Source organism: Dama dama, chromosome 11, assembly GCF_033118175.1.
Source record: "Dama dama isolate Ldn47 chromosome 11, ASM3311817v1, whole genome shotgun sequence".
Taxonomy (NCBI): Eukaryota; Metazoa; Chordata; class Mammalia; order Artiodactyla; family Cervidae; genus Dama; species Dama dama.
This window is the reverse complement of record NC_083691.1, coordinates 2818289-2834851: the sequence shown is the minus strand read 5'-3', so window position 1 is coordinate 2834851 and position 16563 is coordinate 2818289. Positions and strand designations below refer to the sequence as shown.

The following is a 16563-nucleotide window of genomic DNA, read 5'->3' as shown; positions in this document are numbered from 1 at the left end:
TTTATTTTATTGGATGTAAATTATACCTCGAGTGAAAGTGATTTAGAAAGTTAACAGAAATGGAACAATTTTTCTCAAAATTGAAGGGAAATTATTTCCTACCTAGATGTCCTTTCAAACTATTTAGAAACTACAAAAATGGCGGGGGGGGGGGGTGGAAATACACTAAAGACATGCAAAGGCTCGCATTTTAACTCTCAGCTTCCTTGGTTGTAGGGAGGTATCAGAGAGAAATTTTCCATGGGCATCAGGTTTTAAAACGTGGAGGCAAACACAGACACACGCTACAGGATCAGATAAGTAAGAGTGAATTCTTTGAAGGGAGAGGAAGGAAGGGGTTGGGGGCACGAAGGTGCCCTGTTCAGACCTAAGACCTGTGGTGATACTTGAACTCTTGACGGCTGGAATACCTCACTCGTAAACGTGAAAAGCCCTGTAAAAGGACAGCCAGCAGCTGTTTCCAGGTGCGTGTGCGCCGGGGGCAGTGACGGACTTGGGAGGCTGGTGGGCACTCGCCCCTGGAGCAGCTGTGCTTGCGGGGAGGTCCCAGCCCCCTGGACGACAGGGCGGCCCCAGTCCTCTGGGGCTCCTTGCAGTGCGGACGTTTCGGTCTCCAGGGAAAAGGTGCTCTGTGGGAAGAGGCCGTTGGGAGGCTGGGGTGACTCTGGGGGTTGGGAGGGATGGGGAGGGGGCAGCCCCCTGTCCCCGCTCTGAGTGAGAGGAGGACCCAGCCTTGGACTGGATTTCAGAGATGCTCCGTGATGCTTAAAAGGCCCCTGCAAGGGGAGGGGCTGTCTCGGGGGTGGGGGTGGGAGGACAGAGACCAGTAAGAGCAGATGTGTGAATCCGGAGGAGAGAGGGGCCCTGGTGGGAGGCAGAGGCCGCAGTGACCCGGCTTCCCACCTCTCTGTCCGAGGAAAACCCAACTACTCCTAGCTTCGTCCCGAGACCTCTCTCCTAGTAACACACATCATCTTGTTTGGGTGAGACACATGGTGAGCTTCCAGGCTTGCCCGGTGCAGAAAAGTGGGGGGCTGTAGCAGGCAGTCAGACCCTCAAGGGGCAGGCACCCTGGGCTGTCCCTCCGTGCCCCTCCATCGCACTCACCCCGTCACGATGGTAACAGGAGTGACGGCAGCAGGTTCTGGCTCCAGCCCCTGGGCCGCCCGGCCCCAGGCTCACCCTCTCATCGCAGCCTCTCCTTGCTCAGGAGCTGTGCTCCCCCTGCCCCGCACTTCACAAATGGGGAGCTGGGGAGGGGCAGAGGGGTCAAGGAACACCCTGACCTCGTGTCTGGGGAGCCTCCTGCTGGTGGAGAGGGTCCTGGGGCCGCCCGCTGGGGGTGGGAGCCCCCCCAAGAATGGCTCCCTAAGGAGACCCCAGGGCCGAGCCGGCCACACATGGGAGCACCGTCCACAGTGACCGCTGCTCCTGCCACGTGTCGCCCGAGCTTTGGGGAGAATGTTCCTGGCCCTGCCCGAGGCCGGCAGGCCCACCCTTCTCGGGGATGGACGGGCAGGGGGTCCCGGGGTCACCCCGCTGCACAGCGGCCTGGGCTGGTTCTTCCTGGGCCTGAGACGCCCGATGCCGGGGAGCTGGCGAGAGAGCAGGGGTGAGTGACAGAGGGCAGGTCTCGCTGCCCAGCAGGGTCCCTGATGCCCCCTCCTGCTCCTCCTCCCCTCTGCCCTCAGCAGCTCGGCCAGCTCCCCTGGGCAGGACTGACTCCCAGGGTCTGGCTGCAGCCTTGTCTCCACTTCTGACCTTCTGCCTTCCTCCTCCAGGGTCACTTGCGGCCCCACCCCGTCTCTCCAGTTCACGCTGCTCTGCTTTCCCTCTGCCGCTCTGGGGGAGGCCCCCTCCTCCTGCAGCCTCCCTGCTCCTCTGCCCGCCCTCATTCTGCTGTCTGCAAGACGTGAAACTCCGGGGTACCACGCCTTCAACTGGTGCCACTCCTGCCAGACCCCTGCCCTCCGAGCTGGGGTGTGTGTGTGTGTGTGTGTGTGTGTGATAGACACCCACAATCTGGAGAAACTGAGGCCCGGGAGGGTGTGTGTGTGTGTGTGTGTGTGTGTGTGTGTGTGTGTGTGTGTGTGTGTGTGATAGACACCCACAATCTGGAGAAACTGAGGCCCGGGAGGGTGTGTGTGTGTGTGTGTGTGTGTGTGAGATAGACACCCACAATCTGGAGAAACTGAGGCCCGGGAGGGTGTGTGTGTGTGTGTGTGTGATAGACACCCACAATCTGGAGAAACTGAGGCCCGGGAGGGTGTGTGTGTGTGTGTGTGTGTGTGTGTGTGTGTGTGTGTGTGTGAGATAGACACCCACAATCTGGAGAAACTGAGGCCCGGGAGGGTGTGTGTGTGTGTGAGGTGGACATGCTGGGCCAGGCTTCTTGGCTCCTGAGGCTCCCTGGTGCCACTCCCGCCAGACCCCTGACCTCCGAGCCGGTGTGTGTGTGTGTGTGTGTGTGTGTGTGTGTGTGTGTGTGTGTGTGTGTGTGAGGTGGACATGCTGGGCCAGGCTTCTTGGCTCCTGAGGCTCCCTGGTGCCACTCCCGCCAGACCCCTGCCCTCCGAGCCGGGGTGTGTGTGTGTGTGTGTGTGTGTGTGTGTGTGTGTGAGGTGGACATGCTGGGCCAGGCTTCTTGGCTCCTGAGGCTCCCTGGTGCCACTCCCGCCAGACCCCTGCCCTCCGAGCTGGGGGGTGTGTGTGTGTGTGTGTGTGAGGTGGACATGCTGGGCCAGGCTTCTTGGCTCCTGAGGCTCCCTGGTGCCACTCCCGCCAGACCCCTGCCCTCCGAGCCGGGGTGTGTGTGTGTGTGTGTGTGTGTGTGTGTGTGTGTGTGTGTGAGAGGTGGACATGCTGGGCCAGGGTTCTTGGCTCCTGAGGCTCCCTTCCCCACATCCCAGGTCCGACTCTGCTCCCTCCTGCAGCCACAGGAAGTCCAGGTGTAGCCAGCGCTGGTTTTGATCAGCTACGTGGCATTTGGCTTTAGAGAGGGGGTTGCTAACTGGCCTGTGAAAGAAAGTTACACAGCTCAAAATAGCCTGGAGTTAAAACTCCCCTCCGGGTCCTCCCCACCATTCTATGCAAAACAAAGAACTCTCTCGCCCAAAGAAAAAAATGGACATTAAGGTTGATTATGCCCAGCTCCCAGCCGGTCCCAGCCTCTGGCCGATCTCCAGAATTCCTTGCCCCAGCCATTTAAGAGCTAAATAATCCGAACAACCTTGGAGAAGAACAGGCCCCCTTAAGACCGTAGATTTCCACATACATGCCTCTATATACTCTTTCCTTGGGTTAGTGCGGCAGCTCACTAATCTGACTGCTGCCCCTTCTCGCCTCATTAAAGGTGACCTGTTCCTGTAAGGTGCTGGTCTCACTCTTTTTCCGAACCTCGCCTTCTCTAACTCCCTTACCCTACAGCCTGGGTTGGGAGCTGGGGGTTCTAACACCTGGGCCTTTATGCGTCCTGAAACTGAGAAAGTCTCAGGCGCTCCAGGACGAGGTGGCCACCCTTCTTTTCCTTTTACATGATGGTGAGACACGCGTGACCTACAGTTCACCACCTTGACCATCACAAGTGCATGGTTCAGGGCTCTGGGCCCATTCACACTGCTCTGCGGCCGTCACCACCATCCACCCACAGAACACTTGGTCCTCCCAAACTGGAACTCTGTCCCTCGGGACACACTTGCCTCCCCCCAGCCCCCGGCCCCCTGCTCCTTCCTGTCTGTGAGGTTGACTCCTCCAGGCCCCTTGGATGAGGGGGCAGAGCTGGTCCCTCTGCGGCTGACTCACTGCCCTTGGCATCCTGTCCATCAGCAGGATCCTGTCCACACAGAGCAGGCTCCCTTCCCCTTTAAGGTGGACGCCCCACTCTAAACGCCAGGAAGGGCACCCTGCAGTCCTGTGACAGTGACACGCGGCCGCGGGCTCATCGTTCCTGGGCTGCCGGCCGTCAGGCGTGGGCGGGGCCTCGGCCCTCACAGTCCCCAGGCTGCTGGACGTGCAGGGCCGCCAGCCGCGGTTCTCCAGGTCCGTCGCAGCTAGGTCACCGTCGTGTCCCCGCTTTGCAGGCAGGAGGCCTGGCTCTGGGAGCAAGGGGCCCTGCCCCTGTCACCCAGCCGGTGACCCTGCAGAGAAGGCCAGGCCAGGGGCACCTCTCCCTCGGGGGACCTGCCCAGGACAGAGGCCATGTCCAGCCCCCGCCCCACGGAGAAGGAAGACAGACCCCAAGCCGCTCCTGCACTAAATTAAGGGAGGCCAGGCCTAGTTCCACTCCTTCTCACACAGGGTGACGGGGAGGTCCCGCCCACTCCCGCAAACTCACCAATGGCTTATCCCCAGTCCAAGGCGCAGATGCCCGTCGTCGTGAGGGAATTTACTGGAATTTAGCAGAGCGTTGAGGGCAGTTCCATGGAAATCTCGACTGGAGCTGGCTTTGCCAGACACCCTCTTGGGTTTCCCTGAGATCTGAATGCGGAGCCTCTAGGGCCCTCAGACCCTGTCTCCCTCTGTGGCCTGCACACTCTGTTCCCTGTCCCCTTGTCCTCCGAGAAAGGGCAGAGTTGTGAGGTGCCTCCTCCCCACAGGGCGGGACGCCCCCCCACCTCCACCTTGGCTGGCAAGTCCGGCTCCCACGTGAGGTCCAAAAGGGCCCAGTGGTCCCTAAAACCTGGAGTGATCTACACAAGTGTGAGTCTTGATTTGCATCGGGTGGGTCTCCTGCAGACGCCAAGTCCTCCTTGAAGGACGGTCAGCCCGTGGGGGGCACCGAGGGGACGGAGGCAGAGGGGGTCCCGCTGGGGTGTGGGCGCCAGGGTCCCGGTGTGTCCGCCCTCCTGCCAGCTCACACGGCGTCACGGACGGGCTCTCTCGCCCAGCAGCAGGACTGATGTCCTAATCCTGACCCCTGGGCTGGCGCCCATGGTCTGGGAGGGGACCTTCAACATCGACATCCTGAATGTGCAGTTCCGGCTCCAGAGCGCCACCGTCGGGCTGACCGTGTTTGCCAACAAAGAGTAAGCGGGGGAGGGGCGGGGCACGTCATCTGTCCTTGAGTCGGGGACACGGTAGGGCGACCCTTCCGCAGGAACACAGCAGTTTACCTTGTCAGGAGGACACCCACAGCCTTCCAGGGAGCACCGTCCAGGGGTAGAGACAGGCTGGGGTGGGGGTGGGGCGGCAGGGATAGCTCCCTTAAAGCTGGGGGGTAGGGTTGGCGCAGGTGGCCAGGCCGCCCTGGCTGCAAGCAGTCTGTCGGGGCTTGCAAACCAGGGCTGCAGCCACAGAGGCTCGGCTCAGGCCACGCAGCGGAGGGGCCCACAGGGGGATCGCCCCAGGGGAGGGGAAGCTACCGGGGCCGCGCCTGGGAGCCCCCCCAGCTCCAGCTCTGCAGACCGCGGGGGATCGGCAGGTTTTCCGCTGCCTGAGCCTCGGGCTCTCTGCCCGGACCCGCGCCGGTGGCGGCCTCGAGGTTGGAAGGTGCGGCCGCAGGCGGCTCGGGCCGGCCTTGGGGGGCCGCTACAGCTGCAGGGAGCAGCGGCCCGCCCGTCCCCAGGGTGGGGGCTTCCCTGACTCCGCCCGCCTGCCCCGCGCTCAGCAGATCCGTGGTCCTCCTGCGGCTCTTCCTGGAGACAGCGGAGAAGCACTTCATGGAGGGACACAGAGTCGACGGCTGCGTACGTCTGCCCCGACCGGCCAGCGGCTGGCGGTGCTCCAGGCGCCCAGCCCTGCGTGCTGGCAGGACGCGTCCAGGGGCCGCTGCTGCGGTGGCGCTTCCCCGGCGACGTGGATGTCCTCGTGGGCGCCCACGTGGACCTGCGCTTCCGGGACCCACGTGAGGGTGGAGATCCTGGCCCCACTCTTGGGGTCCCTGCACCCCGGCTTCTACCGCGCGCCAATCCCGCCCCCCGCCTCCGCCAGGCCTTCACCTCCGCGCGCTTGGGTCCCGCGGGCACATTCCCTGGGACCAGGGCGACTACTACTACATCGGGGCCCTGGTCGGGGACTCACCTCCGCCTGTCCCCGGGCCGGGACGGCCGACCCGGCGGACGGCGTGGAGGCGGTGTGGCACGCGACAGCCGCTTGAACAGGAACCTGCTGGACCACAAGCCCAGCCACGTGCTGTCCCCCTAGAGCACTGCTGGGCTGGCCCACGGACCTGAGGAAACGGAGGTTCGTGGTGGTGCCCAAGCATCACCAGGAAATTCTGCCGAGTGAGAGGCTGCGGGGAGGGCGTGGGGAGGGGCGCAGGTACAGATGGAAGTTTTCTGTCCCCCCACCCAAGAGGAGTCAGCCCAGCCCACCACCCTGCCTCTCACACACACACACACACCCAGGCCCCACTTGGCCTCTGCACAAGCTCCTGGGGTGGCCCCAGGTGCCCCCAAGTCCCCTTCAGCTGGGATGAGGCCAGGTCCCCACCTCTCCTGAGCAGGGAAGGGGCTGGGGGGGCACCTCACACGGGCCTATGGGGCAGCCCAGCTCCAGCTTTCCCCCAATCCCTTCCTCTGCTGGAGTCCCCGTCTGGGCTCACAGTTCCCTTCTGGGTGCCGCAGGGCTGGTAAAGGGGCGGCCCAGGACCCCTTGGCTGGCCCCTGGGGCCCCCCGCTCAGTGGTGGAGCAGCAACCCCTTCACCTGTCCCCTCAGGCCACTCTGCATTCACTGGGGACTTGCCAGTTCCCTGTTACTGAAAACATTTCTCCGTGCTAATAGGAAGCTGCTGATTGTCATGAAACCCTGGTGCAGTCTGAAATGCTGCATTTTCTGGGCCCCCTTCTCCCTCTCGTTGGTAGAAGGAAGTCCCATGTTAGCACTGTTTTTCCCTTCTGTGGTTGGTAGATTTTCATCTGGCCTTGAGGAATCACAAATTGTTTTAGGGTAAGGGGCCAGTGAGGAGATAGGTTGTCATGGTTTTTGGCCGATGTTCCAGGTGGCTTCATCAGGTCAAAGGTCAGATCCCAGCCAGGCTGGCTGTGACATGCATGAGTCCCTGGCCTCAGTGTCCCCCCGGCTGCCTCCTGGAGAGCTCCCTCCCAGCGCTCTCAGCAGCGCCCACCTTCCACACAGACCCTGTCCTGCTTCTGGTCCCCGTGAACCTGACCGCTCCGTCCTGCGTCTGAGTGAGCGCCTCCGGTCTCTGTCCTTTAAGGACCGGCTTCTTTTATGTAGCAGGATGTGGTCCACTCACAGAAGACCTTTCTACTTCACTATATAAGTTCTAAACATATATTTGTATCCTGCTTTTTTTAAATCTGTTCCACTAGACATGCCTGTGTGGGGTCTGATTTGACAGCATGTCAACTTATGCGGCTCGGAACATGCTGGAACGTGTCTTCCGGTGAACACGCGTTTACACCTGTGTTTGGTGTTTGCCAGCGAGCGGGGCGGCTGGGTCACGGTGTGTCTGTGTCCACCCTTAGGAGGTGGGACGGACGGGTTTTCTGCAGCAGTTGTATCTGCTCGCCCTGACAGCAGAGGGTGAGCTTGCAGCGGCTCCACACCCTCACCTCCACTTGGTGCCGTCAGGGTTTCTTATTTCAGAGAATCTGGTGCCTGTGTAGTGTATCTTACTGTGGTTTTAGTTTGCATGTTCCTATAACCATGTGGGCTATCCAGTCATGTTTGTTCCCGTTTATCTCTGTTGTGAAATGCCTACTCTAATTTTTGCCTATTTTCTTATGGGTTATCCATCTTTTTCAAAATAAAGGGACTTATTACAGACGTCATAGACTTTTTTTCAAATAAATATGTGGCAAGTGTTTACCCTCTCTCCATGCCTGCCTTGTGTATAATCATAGTCATTTTGGTGACGAGAAGTTCATTTTAAAAGACCCAGTTTATCACATTTTCTCTACTTGTATAGCGAACCGTGTTCTAAGAAGTCTTTGCTTACTCCACGTTCATGAAAATATTCTTGTTATCTCCTAGAAATGTTGTTTAAAACTCTCACACTCAGATCTAGTATCCTCCTGGAGTTGATTTTTGCTTATGGCGTGAGGTGGGAGTCAGGGTGGATTTTTTTTTCCCAAATGAGTAACAGGTGGGCCTGGACCGTTCGCTGAGAGCGTCCCCACCCCCAGCTCTGCAGTGCCTCTCAGTTACAAGTGCGATGCCCGTGTGCCCGTGCTGGACTGCATTTACGTGGGAGGGTGTGGGGTTTGCTCTTTAGGTCTGGATCCCCTCAGCAGGCTGGTCAGAGTCACGACCGTCGCCCCGTGCGGGTCTGGGCTGGACCCCATCCTTGCCTTGGCTGTGTGCCTGGCCCCGCCCCACTGCTCCAAGTCTTGGAGCTTTGCAAGAAGTCTACATGCCTGCTGGTGAAGCCTTCCGTGTTCAAGATTGTCCTGTCCTTGGCTTTTGTATTTTTACATGCTTTTCCAAACTGGACCGGTTCCCATGATGAGATACTTGCTAAGGTATTTTATAGTTTGTGTTAAATCAATAAATTGAGGGAGAATGTACATCTTCACTATACATGAGAGGAAAGCACATAAAGTAAAAATGAAAAATAATCACCTGGAATAAATGTTCTCGTGTCAGAGCGGCTCACACCTTCATATAAAGAGAACCCAGGGAAGTCCCTGGGGGTCCACTGGGAAGGACTCTGCGCCTTTACTGCTGAGGGCCCCAGGTTCAATCTCTGGTTAGGGAACTAAGATCCCACAAGCTGCACCGCACAGCCCTAGAGTCCCTAGAAATTAAGAAAAGCAGCCAGATAGAGCACAAAAGTCATCATCAGACCTTCGCAACAAACGAATGTAGTTTTAAACACAAGAAAACGTGCTCAGTCTTAGTGATAACACAAAAAACCAGAGTTTGGAAATATACTCTGGGGCTGTGTGGAAATAGGAACTTTTATTCGTCTTTGATGGGAATACAGGTTTCTTTCTGATGGAGACAGCTAGGTCACGTCTGCCAAAATTACAGATGCATTTACCCTCCGACTCAGCAGTCCCAGTTCAGGGGGTCCATCCCGTAGAAACACCTCTACACTTGGCACACGTACGTATTATTTCCTGCACCTTCCTTGTCAGAGCAAAAGGCTGGAAACATCCCAGCTTCCTCCACTAGAGGAGAGGACACATGATGACCGTCCACCCGAGGAACAAAGTGTTACTGGGGTAGAAAATAAGAGGGAAGGGAGGGAAACCTCTGAGCGCTGACCTGGAAAGATCGCCCCTGCTGCTGACCGCTGGCAGGGCTGAGCCTCGCTGGACAGTCCCCCGGACTCCAGGCTGCCTTTTCCAAGCACCTGGAGGAGCAGCTTGATCTGTGAGCCCGGGACTTCTGGCCCAGCTCAGCCACGGAGCAGCAGGGGGATTCTAGCCAATCCCCTGGGAGCACCGTCTGGTTCCCCCGGTGTACTCGAGCCCAGCCCTCTGAGTTACCGCCAGGAAGAGAGAGAATGGCAAGTTACCTTCTGTCAGAAAAGACCAAAGTTCCTTCGAGGCGGAACCTAGGAACAGACACTGTCACAGGCCCATTTTATGGAGGGCAAGGCTGAGGACAGCGGGGGTGATGAGCAGCACGGGCACTCAGACCAAGCCCTCACATCCCCTCCACCACAGCCCCCGCCAGGTTGGTCCTGAGCGGCTGGACAGGGACGCCTGTGGGACCTGCGGCTCCCACCTGAGCTGGGACACCTGCCCGCGCCCTGAACTCATCTGACCCCGGCCCCAGTTGGCTCCAGGCTTGTTCACCTCGGTGTTCCCAGGCCTCTAGAACACTGCCTGGTACGAGGTAAGCAAGTTAATTCTACTGAACCAGTGCACAGGCCTAAGAGGTAGGTGTTATGTTACACATGAGGAAGCGGAGAGATTCCAGGGTTTGTTCACTCAGGCCTTCTGTGCTGTGAGTGGTCCCTGCCCACCCCAGCCCTGCCCTCGGAGAGCCCACCCACGGGGGCAGCATCTCAGCCACGGCCGCTGGGGGCGGGCAGAGCCAGGGCCTCTCCAGCACAACATCTGGCACCAGCTGTGGAGCTAGAGCAGGCTCTGGAGTCAGCTCCAGGGCAGAGCCCCTCAAGCGCTAGGACGTGCCCCATCCGTAGACAAGTGCCCGCTCGGGCCCCAGCTCCAGAGCTGGAGATGCGACCAGCTCCAGACTAGAGCCAGCTCCAGCTCAAAGGGACCAGCTCCAGAGCTAAAGCCATTTCAGTTGCTAGTTCTTGCACTGAATCTGGTATCAGCGCCAGAACTGGAATCAATCTGAGAACTAGAGCCAATTCTAGAACCAGCTCCAGCACGGGTGCCTGACACAGCCACGTTCCAGCCTCGTAAGCGGCACCGGCTCCCAGGCCTGTTCCACAGGCCGAGCCAGCCATCTGTCCACCCTCAGCACCCGTCCCTAAGCTCTGGCTACTCCCGGCTACAACCCCAGAGACCTCCTCCACCTCATCTGTGAAAGTGGAAGTTGCTCAGTCATGTCCGACTCTTTGCGACCCCATGGACTCTACAGTCCGTGGAACTCTCCAGGCCAGAATACTGGAGTGGGTAGCTGTTCCCTTTTCCAGGGGATCTTCCCAACCCCAGGGATCGAACCCAGATCTCCTGCATTACAGGGGGATTCTTTACCAGCTGAGCCACAGGGGAAGCTCGCCTGTAAGGGCAACACCTTATTTCTGTTACATGTTATAGATTTTTTTATATTTAATATGCTAAATTTTAGATTCAATATAATTTCATCTTTCAACAGTTTTAAGTGGGGCACTCTGTCAACTACATCCTCTGGACTGTGTAACATCACCACTCCCTAGTTCAAGAGCATCTTCATCATGACAACAGGAGCTCTGCACCCACTAAGCAGTTATGCCTCAATCCCCGCCGCTGACAGCCATGAACCCACTTCTGGTCTCCCTGCACGCCCCTCGCCCCAACCTGCAGCCCCCTCCGGAGCACGGCTGACCCTCCTCTGCCCCGCCCCACCAGAGGCGAAGACCTCTGACAACACCAATGTGTTCAGTGCCCTGGATCCACTGCCCACCATGACTTCGTCCTGGAGATGCTGACCTTCACCAGAGGGATGAGGTCAGGCATGGAGCCAGCTCAACCCTCCCCCACATGAAGCCAAAGGGGCTCAAGGTTGCCAGCAGCACCTTCTCATCGTCCCCCAGTCACAGGGGGCCCTGCCAGGGTCTACACCCAGCTGGAAAGCCGAGCACGTACAGACTGAAGAGACGAAGGCCAGCAGGCCACCCTGTTCCCAAAAAGACGGTCCAGACCACCCGAGTGCACTTCACCTTGAACTTCTGCTGCCAAGATGACACCTGCTGCTCAACAGGCGGACCTGACCTCCGGTGGCCCACGCACAGCCCCGAGCACCTTCCCACCTTTGGACCGGCTCCAGGGTCAGAGCACGCTCTGGCTGCCGGTTCAGAGCTAAGCCACGCCCATCTCCACTGGCTCAGGCATCACTTTGGGCACAGCTGCCAGAGGCAGAGCCGGCCCAGCCCTGGAGCCCGCCCACCAGGCCAGCTGCAGCTGACTTCTCGAGGAGCGCTGCCCACCAGCACGGCGCCCTGTCCACCACCCAGGCCCTGTCCTCTGTGCACCTCCCCCATAGCTTCCCCGGTGCAGGTCACACGGTCCCTGGGTATGCCATGGACACCCCAGAGCACCACTCACTCAGCGGGTGTGACCACCGCGGAGCTGGCCCCTACATCAGTCTGGGTCCCCCAGCACAGACTCCGGGACCAGGGAAAGCTCCCACCCGCGGCCGGGCCCAGCTCAGGCGGGCGCGGACCTCAGCCGTGGGGACGCTGCCCTGCGCTGCGTGAGCACGTGCCAGCTCCTCCACCCGGCAGCGTGTCACGACAACGGGAGCTGCGGCCCCGAGTCCCCTGGTGTCCAGGAAAACAAGGTGAACATGCCACCCCCTCCCCAAACAGCTTTTCCCAGCTCTTCCTTCCGGCGACCAGTCTCCCCCTCCACACCACAGGAGTGGCCAAGAGGCCCCCAGTGCTGGATGCTGGCATGGGGCGCCCTGCAGAGTCCAGGGCCGCTGCTGCTCTCGCCATCCGTGGGTTCTGGGAGTCAACACGTCCTCTTCCCCCAGGACTTCGGGCCTCCGCGGGGCCTCCAGCAGCACCTGGCCTTCAGCTGCCCGCACGTCTGTGGAGCCCCGGGCACACGAACGCTGGGTCTCGGGGACCGCAGCCCAGCCCCTCGCTGTCGCTCTCCATCCGGCAGGTGGACGACGCTGCAGCATCAATGTCAGCCTGGACGTGGGAACACAACACGGACAAGAGCTTCGTGCCGACTGGGAGGGCGATGCCTCAGTCCCCTCACTCACACGTCCCTGGGTACAGACCTCTGCTGAACGGCCGCCCTGACGAGAAGCCACCTGTGGACCCTCCGGGCAGCGGGCCCCACCCTGAGATGAGGCAGACGACCACCACAGCCCCCACTGTGCACAGGGGGAAACTGAGGCAGCCTCCTCCTCCTGGCAGGTTATCGGAGACCCATGCTTGGGGGGCGTAGTTAATGTGGCCTCCATGCTGCCTCCAAATCTAGGGTGCTGCGGATCTGATAGGACAGCCGCCTCATGTCCTGTCCCCCACACAACCTGCAATGACCTCCGACCCCTGGCCCCACACTCAGAGCCCTGTGCGGTCTGGTCCACCCTCCCTCCCCGGGGAGCACCCCTCGCCCCCACCCCAGCCTCCCTACCGCCTTCCTCCCTGGGGACCCTTCCAAGCCCCCCGCTCAGAGCCCGCTGCCTGCAGCACCCCCTCCCCTCTGCCCCTCAAATGACAGACTCGCCACCAACCTGGTTCAGAGCCATCTTCAAGGCTCCTGTGCTGGAACTGATCTGGGAGTCAGAATGACCTGGGTTCAAACCTATAGCAGGACCACGTCCCGGCCCTGTGACAGGCCAGCCCCTGTGGCGACTCTCAGAGCCTCAGTTTCCTCCACTGAGGATGGAGTCAGTGACTCTGACCTTGGAAGGCTTTGAGGGGATAAAGGTTGAGAGATGAAGGCACTCAAAGTGCTTGGTCTCAGGCGGTGGCCTGGCTGGGGGAGTCCAACACAGGATGAGGCCTCTGATGGTCAGCGCGGGCTCGGTGGAGGTGAAGAGCAATGGTCTGAGTCCCCCCATCACAGCTGGCCTTGGTCACTTAGAGCTGAATGACCTTGAGTGATGGGGCCGCTGTTCATCTACAAGGTGGGGTGAAATCACTGAGCACCCAGAAGGCTCCCTAATAACAGGAACTGCCTCTCAACCCTCACCCATAAGGGTGGTGGGCCCCCTCCTCCATGGGTCCTTCCAGGAAGACCGGGGGCCAGGACAGGGCCTAGACGAGGAGGGGTGGGGGCGGCCTGTCCTTTCTCTTGGAGTAGACGTCCACTGCCGCTCCGGGTCCCCGGGCCCGCCACGCGCTGAGCTGGACCCCGGGATGGAGTCTGGCTGCCAGGACAGAGGGGTTGGGGGTGGTTATTAGGCGACTTTCCTCTCCCGACGATGGCAACCCAGCGTGTCAGCACCCTGCGGCCGGCCTGGCGGGGCTGGGGTGATCCCAGGGCTCGGGAGACGCGGGGGCCGCAGAGCCGTTGGCTGGACTAGCTGAGCGGAGAGCCGTTGGCGTTGCGCACGTGCAGCGGCGCGCGCGGCCCTCGGGCCGGTGTGCGCGCCCGGCAGTCGACACGAGGCCCGGCGGCCCGGCAGGCCGGCGGCGCGCGCGCCTCAGAGTGGGTCCCGCCACAGTCACCCAGGATGGAGACCCGGGACCGCGACCAGGCTGGGCTGGACTCACGCATTCTCATACCCAGACCCTCATGGGCCCGTGGGTCACTGCGGCCGCGAGAGGCAGGACTGGCCCCAGCCCAGGAGGTGGGCAGAGGGATTACTGCCCCCATTTCACTGATGGGGAAACTGAGGCTTAGAGAGAGACTTGCCCCCGTGCGCCCTACAGAATGACGGAGGCAGGATTTGACCCCAGTGCCTGTTAGACCCCTCGGGGCCCACCTGACATTCAAGCTGCATCCAGATGCTACAGGAGGGACCTCTGGGCTCTGCTGTCCCCTGAGCCGTTGGTCCTGGTGCCCAGAGAGGGAACCTCGTCCTCTGGTGGGGATGGGCTGGTCCGGGTACTGGGAGAGCCCGCAGAGCCCAGGGCTGGTGGCCATTCCGCAGCGGTCACTGCCAGCCCCAGACAGAGGCGTGGCTCTGACCCCCGATTTCACAGGAAGCTCAAGGCTAGGAGGGTGTGGCCCCCAGGGAAGCCAGGACCCCTGAGCGCCAGGAGGCCCCCAGTGTGGGACCGCGGTCAGGAATGATACAAGTCGGGTAGGCGGAGTCCTGACTCCAGCTCAGCCTCTTTGCAGCTGGTGCCCCGGGTAAGGCTCTGAGCCTCAGTTGCCCTGTCTGTGAAATGGGGAAGTCACTGGGCCAGCCTGATGGGTTGTTGGGAGAACCATCCGAGAAATGATGTGTCGGGGCTCTTGCTCGGTGCCTGGAATGCAAGAGCCACCTGCAGGTGGCGCTAGTGGTCAAGAACTGCCTGACAATGCAGGCGTCGTTAAGAGAGGCGGTCCGTCCATGGGTGGGGAAGATGCCCTGGAGGAGGGAATGGCAACCCACTCCAGTGTTCTTGCCTGCAGAATCTCACGGACGGAGGAGCCTGGCGGGCTACAGTCCACGGGGTTGCACAGAGTCAGACACGCGCTCACGGTGGTCCCGCAGGACACAGGGTCCAGGAAGCTCCTCCTCAGGGGCCCCTCCTTGCAGCCCTGCCTCCAGGAACAGGCAGCATCACATGAAGAAGGTCCAGCAGGTCAGGACAGCGCAGGTGAAGGGGGCTCAGTGCTGGAAGGACAGCTGGAAGGCCTCCATGCCACCATCCAGGCCTGGTGCTCTGACCGCCCCCGCCTTGCCGGTCCTCACCCCCAGTAAAGGCTCCTTTAGGGTAGACTCCTGCCTCTGTGGCTTCACTCTCTCACTCTTTCCTTCACTGAGCACATGTTACCTCGTCCCTGTCATGTTCCAGGCTTCATCAGTGAAGACCACCCTCCAGAATGGGGCTGGGCCGCATCCGGGAGGCTGAAGGCCGTTGAGAAAGCAGACAGAGGCCCCCTAGGAGGCGGGAGCTGTGCACCCAGAATGCCTTCAGACTCAAGCTGCAGCGTCAGCTCTTCTTGGTCTCCAGCCCGCTGGTCCACCTGTAGATTTGGGACCTGCCAGCCTCGAAAATCACATCACCTGATTCCTAAGAATGAATCTCTGTCCATAAATATGCATACCTTACTGGGTCTGTTTGTCTAGAGAACCCAAGTTAATACACACTTTCTACTTGGGTGGCTCTAGAGGAAGAGAATCTTAAGGGCGAGTTTACGGATTTGCTCTGGGATTTCAGGTAAGGTTCCTGAATCTGATTCGATGGAAATGCTCTGATGATTCCATTTCCAATAGTGAAGAAGCTCTGGCACGGTGATGGGCAAGCATGATGTACAAAACAGCCCACTGGGGCCCCAGTCATATCTGTGTAAGAGGCAAGTTCTGGATGATCATGCATTTGATCCTCTGGACATTTCTGTCAAACTATCAAGCATAATGAGTTTGGCCGGTGGCTCCTAATGGTGCTGGACAATGTGGGGAACACACGATGCGATCAGGGATCAGTGATCCTGGCTCACACACTGTGTAAGTGACTGTGAGTGTCTATATTTGCACAGTCCTGCTGACTCCATGACTTCCAGACTTTACCCTTCAGAACTGTGAGGACAAATTTCTGTTGTTTTGGTGGTGGCTTAGTCACTAAGTCGAGTCCGACTCTTGTGATCCCATGGACTTTAGCTCACCAGGCTCCTCTGTCCGTGGAATTTCCCAGGCAAGAATACTGGAGTGGGTTGCCATTTCCTTCTCCATTGTTTTAAGGCACCCAATTGGTAGCACTTTGTTATGAAGTCCAGGGAACCGAATGGAATCCAAATATGTGGGATGCTCTAGCTGACAAACAGGAATTGTTTCTGTATTTTAATTACTATATAACTTACATACACCAAACACACCAAATATGTTTGGCAATTGCAGCATACGCTTTAATCACCTATAATAGGATGAGAATGTGTCTATCACCCCCCATATCTCCCCCCGGCCCGTTTTCCAGGCAGTCACTGCCAGCTCGCTCGGGGCAGCCTCTGTCTGACGTCAGTCACCACACTATGGGGTGCCATGTCCGAGCGCAGGGAAAACCACTCTGCGTTTCATTACCCACACAAAGTGAACGACATGTCAGGACCCCAAAGTGAGAACTGTGCTGCTCATTTCGTTCTTACTGTAAAACTATGAATCCAGAAGGGATTCCCCGCTGTCTCAGTGATCAAGAATCCCCTGCCAAGCAGGAGACGTGGGTTCGATCCCTGGGTTGGAAAGATCCCCTGGAGAAGGAAATGGTAACCTACTCCAGTGTTCTTGCCTGGAGAATCCCACGGACAGAGGAGCCTGGCGGGCTAGTCCCTGGGGTCACAAAGAGTCGGACAGGAGTAAACAGCATCAATATACCTAGAAACAAAGAACTAAAGAGCAATGACAGGAAACAAGACTCACTACTTAACTCA

General features: G+C 59.3%; 1 pseudogene; it reads left to right on the top strand.

Moving 5' to 3' along the window:
• Positions 1-1461: 1461 nt before the first annotated feature.
• LOC133065239 (histo-blood group ABO system transferase 2-like) lies at positions 1462-9676 on the top strand (annotated as a pseudogene).
• Positions 9677-16563: the final 6887 nt, after the last annotated feature.